Raw genomic sequence first — 10434 nt, forward strand, 5'->3', positions numbered from 1 at the left:
CAGGGTTCAATTCTAGTGCCAGTTCTGTTCAATATATTTATCAGTGATCTGGATGCAGGAGTTGTATGAACCACTAGTCAGTTTGCTGACGATACCAAACTGTGAGATGCTGTTGACTCTCTTGAGGGACAGGAGGCTTTGCAGAGAAACCTAGATAGATTGAAGAAGTGGGCAATGATTAAGGGGAAGAAATTTAACAAGTCTAGATGTTGGATTCTGCACCTGGGATGGAGTAACAGCAGGCACAAGTACAAACTGGGATAGGAGCGGCTGGAGAGCAGCCCTGCAGAAAGGGATCTGGGGGTGCTGGCTGATGGTAGGCTCAGCAGTGTGCCCTGGCAGCCAAGAGAGCAAACCGCATTCTAGGGTGCATCAAACACAGCATAACCAGCCGGTCAAGAGAGGTGATTATCCCACTGTATTCAGTGTTGGTGTGGCCTCACCTTGAGTACTGTGTGCAGTTCTGCGCCCCAGAATTTAAGAAGGATGTGAAGGTCCTTGAATGCATCCAAAGGAAGGCAACAAAGCTGGTGAAAGGGCTTGGAGGAATATCCTATGTGGAATGGCTAAAGACTTCAGGTTTATCTAGTTTGGAGAAAAGGAGGCCTGAAGGGCAACATCATTGCTCTATACAGCTTCCTGAGGAGGGGAAATTGAGAAGGAGGTGCTGAGCTCTCCTCCCTGGTAGCCAGGATAGGATGCATGGGAATGGTTCAAAGCTGTGCCAGGGGAGGTTTAGACTGGACGTTAGGAAGCATTTCTTTACCAAGAGGGTGGTCAAACACTGGAACAGGATTCCTAGAGAGGGGGTCGATGCCCCAAGCCTGTCAGTGTTTAAGAAGCATTTGGACAATGCCCTTAATACGCTTTAACTTTTGGTCAGCCCTGAAGTGGTCAGGCAGTTAGAGTAAATGATCTATAGGTCCCTTCCCACTGAAAATATTCTATTCTATGATGGTGAGTATATAGATACTGGTAACGTATGAAAGAGTATTCTTAAATGGTACCTTAAATTAGTATACTAGTAAAATCAATCAAATTTGTGATTAAATAAAATTTTTAATTTTTCTTACAAAATGTGTTGTGAAAGTATTCCTGGCAAAGAACCTCATTAACTCAGTTGGAGCTGACAGTTTACAACAGCAAGTAAAAGACCTTTAAATATCTTTTAATATGGGGAAGTGTGGTCACAGCTTCCAGACCCCTTTTCCCATACACACTTCATATCTAGAGAAGACTAAGAGCCCTAAGCTATCTTCCTGTTGGCAGTGGGCTGTTATGAGCAGTCTTCTCAAGTCTGTGCACATCTGATATGTTAATGCAACTGCTTGGACAACATGTACAGCCACTTACCTTGTAAAGCTCCACGCGGTGATCCCCTCCTCTGGCAGAAGTGATTCATGAAGAGAAGAAAAAAATAAACCCACATGTGAACATTTAAGCTTCCAGAAACAGACTTTCCCAATTGCCTCAGGCTTCCAGTTTAACACAAACATGCCAAACATAAGAAACACCATAACTGCTTTGTGATAGGCTTCAAGGAGACAGCAAGGCTTTGCTGAGCTATGCAGGACATGGTTTTCAAGTCAACTTCTCCCTATAAATCTCTTCTCACAGCAGGTAAAAATGAACTTTTCAACCCACCCTCCTATCGGCCTTTTCAAAGCCTGTAATACATCCAAACCAGCCTGTCCCTGTTGGCTTTACAGACCCTGTGCTCCTGCCACCAGTGCTGCCCCAGCCAGTAACCCCTGCTCTCCGAGGTGTGATGCCCTCAGCAGAACTCACCACATGAACCCAAGCAGCTGGCCCTTGGATTTTCTCACCTGGCTCCAAGCACAGGGACAGAAAGGACATGTGCAAAAGACTAAGCAGAAAAAAACAGAGCTGAACACTGTAAATAAGTCCACAGGAAGAATCTGCTTTAATGTTTTTTTAATAAATTGAAATAAAATGGAAAGGAGAGTGAATGTGCCATTACATGCTTTAAAATATATCCACAACACAGCTAATCCACACTTACACTTTAGTCTAATATAGATGTAAGAGTAGATTTACTCCTGCACTCACATGAAAACTCTAAAACATTCACGCCACGACTGGTTTGGTCAGTGCAGCCTCCAAACCAAAATGCCACTTCCCAGACCTCCCTCTAAGAACACATGCACTTGTCAGCCAAAAGCTATCAGCTCCAACCGTCCTACAAAATACCTAATGCAGCCAAAAACACTCAGGGCACAATGCAAGGGGTTGCTTGTAAGTAATTTTGAATCATACAAGTCTGAAGAAGAAAACACACTTGCTTGGAAAGTCACCCTTTATGTGCACACATTGGTGCCTTTTCATGCATTCCTCAAAGTGCAACAGAGGAATTTTTCCTAAGGGGATCAAGTAAACATAACATTTTTGCCTCAGCTCCAGACCGCTCAGTCAAACCAGAAAGTCAAGGCAGTGCCTTTTACTTATGGTTAATGCAGCCCACATCAATAAAGCCGCCCTTTGACAAGAGACTGAACGTGCAGTGTAGAAACATACACCAATATATATTAAAGCTGAAATGGCAAAGCCAATACCCCTCCAGCTTCTCCAATACACAAGAGTAAAGGAAAATGTGAAATATGTAATGGATCCATAGCTCAATATCCCAGTAGCACTTGGGGGATGCAAGAAGTAAATCTAATCAATACGCACTTAACAGATACTGGTCCCAATTTACCACCATTAAGCTGCAGAATAGCTTCCATTAGTATCATTTGCTACACCCAATAAAGGCAGGAAAACAAGTGAAGCAGTATTTGAAAAATAATGCAACAATTTGATTAAATGTTGTAATACATCAGCACAAGATGATAAGGCCAGTTTCAAAAAACCCATCTGCTCACACATTTCCTGGCTCACAGCATGCATCTTCCACTCCATGCCCTTGTACCAAAAGAGATCACTGCTAAGGCAAGAATTTAGGTGAAAAAAGTGCAACATTCCTGCAACGTAAAGGCTAGTGAACCTTCACTACCAACACAGTTAAAACAGAGTTTCTTTGCTTCGCATCATGAGACTTGTATTTCTGCAATGTTTCTCCTCTTGCAGGGTATCTATGAGCAGTCATCAGTTTCAAAAGAACATGCACTGGCACTCAAAACTCAGAAAGTGGCTGATACTCTTTGTAAGGTACATATTAGTAAAGAAAAAGACCATGTTCTAATAACTGAACTAAAGCGCTATATCATGCAGAGATGTGGCAGTAAGAACATGATTCTGAGAAACATCCAAGAAGTTTCACGCTGCACTAATAGTTTTTAGCATCCAGCAACAAAGTATAGAAAACCATCCTACTCCTTAGCTCATACACACGGTCAAGTATAAAGCTACAAATTTTAGAAATGCTCCCATTCCAGACAAACGTCCTGTACGTATGCAATAATGAAACAAGACCGGAACATTACCTTCCTCTTTTCTTCTGATTTTCCTTCCTCAGAATGTGTTAACTACTAAAATAAGCTCATGAAAGGAACTGGAAAGTTTACTTAAATGCATTTAAATCACATATACAGAAGCACTAATACTATCCCATGTCTTGTTTCAGAGACCACTATACTGGAAAGAAGTACTTCTCCCTGATCTAGTTAGTGTCAAGCGTCCATCTAGCAGAGCATACAAGGTAAACTACAATAACGGGTATCTCCAATAACGGCAATAAATCTATTCCCACATTCAACAAATGGAGAGGCATAATTTCTTAAAACATGCTTCCCTTCTAAAAGAAAGGAGAAGCACCAAACTGATTTTAGATTTTATTTTGGTTTTAATCATCAAATAGTTTGGGTTGGAAAGGACCTTTAAAGGTCATCTAGTCCAACCCCCCCTGCAATGAGCAGGGACATCTTCAACTAGATCAGGTTGCTCAGACCCCTGTCCAACCTGACCTTGAATGTTTCCAGGGACAGGGCATCTACCACCTCTCTGGGCAACCTGTGCCAGTGTTTCACTACCCTCATCGTGAAAAATTTCTTCCTTGTATCTAGTCTGAATCCACCCTCTTTTAGTTTGAAACTATTCCCCTTGTCCTATTGCTACAGGCCCTATGAAAAAGTTTTGTCCCCATCTTTCTTATCAACATATTGAAGCTGTGGCAAGCCAGGAAAACACAGCATGAAACAAATCTATCACTGTTTTGTGCCTCACCTTGTTCCCGCATTGCCGTGCAAGTAAAGAATTACAGGATGGCTGGAACCCAAAGCATCTTCAAACCACAGCTGGTCCTTCCCTCGTGCATTCTTCCATAAGGCTGCAGGAACTGTGTGCCTATATACAGAAGGAAAAATTACACTGTCCTGTTACTACTCAGTGTCTGCCACTCAAATTATGAGTTTTTCTGATCAACTCAACTCAGGATTACACATCTCACACACACTCTTCATAAAACTTGTCATGATTAGCCAACAAATGGCCAAATCTAAGAGGTAGTAGCTAGGGTTATTTCTACATTTTCACCTCCATCACTGTTACCTTCAAAATTCAGGGCTGTGCAAGGCAAACTTCACAGGCAAACCCAAAGCACAATTACTGAACTTCCCACTGTTCTGAAGAAAGAATCTCAATTTCTCAGCTTTTATGGTACTTAATTACTTCAATTAACATACTTATATGTTAATTTGTTAATAATAATATGTTAATACTTATACATAAACAAGAGTCACAACTAGGTCAGCAGATAATCAGAATAATCAAAGTCAGCTGGTTTTGGAAAGAACATTCAGTAAGAGGCACATCTGACTCCATAGTCAATCTGAGGAAAAGGAGGCGCTCATAATCTGATGAGATCGTGTATTTTGTTTTCTGACGGTATAACATTTTAGCTGGAAAAGCTACAGTCTAGAAGAGCCAGGAATTTTTAACTCTCAGCTGTTCTTCTGCAAATAATATAGCTGGGCAGCCTGTTAGAAAGAATTCAACACTGGTAGAATGGAATGAGAGGAATGACAGACCAAAGAGAAGGTAGGGATTTAAATTGGGTAATTACTCTAGAAGACAACCACTGAAAGCAAGCACATGCCCACAACCATCTCAAATTGTTGAGAAGGGGGCTAGCTTACAGCTGTCAGAAGTAACTTAAGTACTCACATGCCTTTCTACTTGGAAGAAAAACAAACTCCATCTACCACACCTTCCTCACAGATGTAAAGCTCAGAGGACAAACCAACACAGGGGGAAACAATGTAAAAAGTCTACTTGCATGCAAGCAGCCAGCAGACATCAAGTACTGGACAAGGAAAAGTGCCCTAACAACTGTAGGACTTAAAACTTAGCCAACTCTTCTGCCTCAAGACTTTTGCAAGCTTATGAACAAAGCAGTCCGAGGACTTTGTTTCAGAAGTATACCAAACACAAGACTTTATGCTGGCATTAAAGCAAAGCTCCAAACTTTCATGAAAATCTATCTTACAAGTATCAAGACAAATGACATTGACTCCGAATTGCCACCACAAGGCTGGAAGTCCTGTTTTAATAAAGATACACAGTACACCTGTCAGGGAAACAAAATTAAAAATCTCAAGACTGCAATCTAAACTTATTCAACAGCTTAGCAGGTGGAATTTTAATTGTCCACGTGAAGATACAAACCATTATTTACCAGCCTATCCTGGAAAGGCTGAACTTCCAGCTTCTAAACATGTCTTTCAACAGAACCCACTTAAAGGGAAGGAACCATCTTTATGTAACAGGGTATCACTGTCCCATTCAAAAAGATGAATTCACCCTCAAGTGAAGAGAAAGCCTCTACTGCATTAGTGGACACATACAAGTTACACACACTTAACTGAAAACTCCAAATGATACAGCTTACAGATTTAACATCACTGGCTGTATTAAGGAACAGCCCCCTTCCCCTCACACCTGACATCATATCTAGCCTTTTTTTTCAGATGTTTGCTGCTCTTGCATATATATTCAAACTGCAGGGACTTTTTCTTCAAAGCCAGTAGGAACTCTTCTGTGGCTTTGAAACTCCTGGTGTTGAGACACAATAGAAAGTGATCATGAGAAACAGATGCAGGGGCTGGTTTGAGCTGGTCTTATAATACAGGAAGTACTGAAAGCAGACCTTTTCAGACAGAGAACCAGTCATCTGAGCTGATCTTGGGTAACAAGGAGCTAAAATGAATTGCCCTTGCCTGGGACCAGAAAATCTTTGTCAGGAATGAATGACAAGTGAGCTCTGACACTTGTTTCGTTAAGAGAGTAAAGACAGTAAACTGCATCTTCCATTCTCACCCACTCTCCAAACCTTACACGTTTCATGCACAGAATATTCTTCCTCCTATTCTGAACACTTTGATCCTGTTTTCCTATCTTCCCCCACATTTATTTTGCAAAGCAAAATATGAACAGCAGTTGAATGACAAAACTTCTAACTCCTTGGGTCTCATCTGATATGGAGACACGATCTTTATAGCAATGCAGACCTGTAACCTTTACAATTCCAAATTATGAAGTTTTTCTGAATGCACAGGTTTTCTGATTGTGTTTCATGCATTACTGATCTGAGTTCAGACAAGCTCCACAAATTTGCATACTTTTCAACACGAACTCGGTCACTTGGCAGAGGAAAACGCAAACATCCACAAATCAGAGCAGGCAATGGTTGTCACATGCACAGCAAAAATACTGGATAGACAACACTGGGAACAAAAAGAAAGATAAAGATGCATGGCACATATTGCACAGAACAGTCTTCCTTACCAGACTCCAATGGTTACATCCTCCTCTGGCTGCAGGTAATAATTACAGGTGTGGTTTAAACCTTGATCCTGTGGTCTTTTCAAGTCAATGAAATATGGGACCCTCACTGAAATACAAAAAAAAAGAAAAAGAAGAAAAAACCCAGAATATGAAACCTTTCAATTTCTACCTTTATTTTCTTACAAAACTGCTTTACCAAGGCACTGGAGAGTTGTACAAACTGGTCCACTGTGTTGGGAAAACCCTGTTCTTTTTGTGTGAAAGGATGAACTGGCTACAACTGTGACTAAAATATAAACATCAAAGACAGCAAGGTAAGAAGACACAAGCAACCATCAAAAAAACAGGGAGCAGGCTAAAATTAAGAGGTGGGGGATGACAAAGCTTCCCGAGACACACGTTTAACCACCTCTGCCCAGTCTGCTTTGTGTATCTCCCAGACACAAGATAGTCATTCCTGCAGTGTCAATGGGGAGGGTTAGCTGATTTGGAAAACCTTTTACTGTTTCCATTGTAGCTGTAATGGAAGTTACTGATGGGAAAATCTCCCTGGGAATAAAGGGTGCATCCCAGAGCTGTAATATGTTTCAGGATGACACGTGGTTTCAGCATCTATAATACAACAATCTAAAGGAGATACTGCACTATAGTAGCAGGCATCACATTGCTCTTGGCCTGTATGAGTAAGATAAAGTAAGATAAATTGTGGTAAACACTGTCCTCTCAGCCTTTTAGGAGGATATGCAGTTCATTAGCCTACTCTCCAAAGACTATCAAATAATTGCCGTATCTCCCAGACACTGCAGCATTTAAGAGAGATCACGTTAGGCTGGAAACTTCATCTCTTCAGGAAGAGACCCCTGAAAATAAAATCACTACACCCCAATTTATTCTTCCAAATGTTTTATGTTCCCCAACTTATAGAACACATAGTTGTTCATTGCTTATTATATTCAATGATTCAAACATGAGCAACATGAGTAAAGTCAAACAACAAACATTTTCAGCATTTTGTATTCCATTGCTTGGTTCACAAACTACGTCTTACAGACACCAATTGAGGTGACATGCTTAGTCTAAATGCTGCTTCTTCCACCACCAATGCTGTATGGCCTCTCTAAGCAGTCTCTGACACACCCAATACCAAGAAAGATGCTATACAGATCTACTGAGAGCATGGAGCAGTTCTAAGGACTCACTTTTCCAATGATTCAGGCTCTTCCCATAAACTTGAGCTCCACTCCAGCGGAACCAGGAATTCTGCCTCCTTGAAATTTAGTGGCGTAACAATTAACATATCAAAGTTTTTGTGCTATTGACACACGAAGAAGCACTGATAATGGTCACAGTCAAGTCTCACTTCATTTACACTCCCCCCCCCCGCAAAAGTCACTAAACATTCCACAAGCATGAAACCCAAGGCAGACAACAGCTGATGTTAACCTGACAAAGCTGGCCCCTTAGACTGTAAATCTACACCTATGCAAGTCTGTTTGCTCTTATGCAAAAGCATGTGGAAGAGTCCCAGACAAAGCATGCATGCCACCAGAGACCCATTGGGTCACTATGTTGTCACTGCAGAACTTGGTGGTGTTCTGAAGGATGGTGGATCCTTCAAAAGTATGGTAAGTTCTGTGGTCAAGGTCTGGACAGGTGCACAAGTCACTTCCAGCAGTGTTCTGGGAAAATTACTCAACTTCTCTGTGCCTTAATTTTCCCGTGTGCCAAATGTGTTACAACTTTCTTGTCAGATTTTGTATTACAAAGATACGAACAGGAACATACCAATGTTACAGTGATAGGGCCAGTATCTACCTCAAAGCAAGAGAAAAATATAAAAATACAGGCAATTTTTATGTATGGCATTTATCATTGGGATTATCCATCTATTCTACACAAACAGATTATCATCATCATCATATAGGCATACATGACATGGAGATACAGCACACCAAGGGTTATTTTAGTGACATGTTTCAGAGCTATTTGGTACCACTTGCAACACATCACATGACAAAAGTCTGATCTAGTCTGTATTTATGTTTCTAGAAATCTCAGTTTTCTGAAGACTTCCAGTGGAGACAACTTGAGATGCCTATGTAGTATCTCATAACCTGGAACAAAAGTCTGTCCACAAGAACAAATTCAGACATTGGTTTGGTTGCTAACAGTGGGCTATCAATTAATCTTTAGCTATCTCCAGAAACAAATGGAAACACTTTCTCCTGAAGCTCTGTACTACTGTTTTGGAAGCAAATTTCGAACTACAGAACAGGAAGAGAAAAAGTTAGTTGAAGAGTATTGATTTATACTCAGAAGGTTAAAAAAACCAATATGACAGGGCAAACCTTACACCACTCCTCTGGAGGAGAAATGTCACTCTCCAGTGGAGAGGAATTACTCAAACATGCCAACAAACTTCTAACAAGTGCGTTAGAATGCACTTTGTATTAAGGCAAATAGTTTTTCATGGGAGCACTGTCACAAGTAAAATCTGACTTCCATTATATAAAGCAGCAGGAACAACACTGCAGTGATATTGGTGCAAGTACTAGTGCAAGGAAGTGTTACAGGACAATTATTTCCGTCACTTGGGAATGAACAGAGGTAGGAACTTCAGGGAGACCTAATAAAGCTCTGCAAGGGCAAATTAAAATCATCACTGAAAAAGCAAGGTGATAAAAATAGAAGTAACCTGCATTATTCCTGTTACCCAGCTGTCAGTTCTGATGATCAAGGCACAAGAGCTGGCCTGTACACATGCACACTTCACAGTGATCATGATCCAAGGTGTTAGAATATACAGAGCATGCAGTCAAAATGACACAGGTTATATAAAAACAACATATCCATAGTTGGTCCTTCTAGCCAGAGCTTCTACAATCAAAGGAAAATATTTTTCAAAACTTCATTACAAAACACAAGTGAGGTTTAAAGAAAAATTTAGATCGCAAAGAAGTATCTCCCATACAGTGATGCTCCATCACCTTCCATCCTGTGGATGCTCAGGCCTCCCTGGATGACCTGGGAGCTAGTTTGACCAAATGTAAAGGCTAAACAGACAAGGAAAACATTAAATCTGACTGCACGAACAGGTCTCTTTAGTCCCAACCAGAACATTCTCCTAAAGTGCTTTCAGGTGAAGAGTCACTGCCTGAAAAACAATTCACTGGATTTAATTTCACTTGTTTGCTGTCTATTCATGCAACTTTGTTGAACCCTTTGGAAAAATGCATTTGACATATTGCACAGTTTTCCTGAAGGAGACTCTTTCAGCTGAAAGCTGGCTTCAGTTTGGTCACTACATTTATATAAAAAGACATACTACAAAAACCACTAGGGTCACAGAGAATGCTCTCCAAACCAGTCTGGAGAACTTACAACCTGTGAAAGTTCATATCCTTCACAAGCTGTACACATGTAGCATGAACGTGACAGCAGACAAATGAAAGATAAAGACACTCCTCCCCTTCACCCCTCACCCATCCCAACACACTGAGTCACTTACCAAAGTTTAGGAAGACCAGCTTCGCCTGAATAGCAGGGCAAAGTTTGACTAGGAATGGAATAGCTATGTACACTCCTAGCAACCAGATTAACAACTTCCTCAATCGAAACCATAAGCCGTATCGCCTGTATAAAAGAAAAAGAAAAGAAAAAAAAAAGAGAAAGACAGACCTGAATACAGCAGGA

At 40.9% G+C, this 10434-nt stretch overlaps 1 long non-coding RNA gene across 1 annotated transcript; it reads right to left on the reverse strand.

Moving 5' to 3' along the window:
* Nucleotides 1-1351: 1351 nt before the first annotated feature.
* Nucleotides 1352-10377, reverse strand: LOC104622285. Its single transcript, XR_738050.1, has 4 exons — nt 10250-10377; nt 6742-6847; nt 4183-4302; nt 1352-1384 (listed from the first exon to the last, which is right to left on the reverse strand). It is a non-coding gene; the product is annotated as an uncharacterized LOC104622285 (long non-coding RNA).
* Nucleotides 10378-10434: the final 57 nt, after the last annotated feature.

Source organism: Phaethon lepturus, unplaced genomic scaffold, assembly GCF_000687285.1.
Source record: "Phaethon lepturus isolate BGI_N335 unplaced genomic scaffold, ASM68728v1 scaffold10796, whole genome shotgun sequence".
NCBI classification, from domain to species: Eukaryota; Metazoa; Chordata; class Aves; order Phaethontiformes; family Phaethontidae; genus Phaethon; species Phaethon lepturus.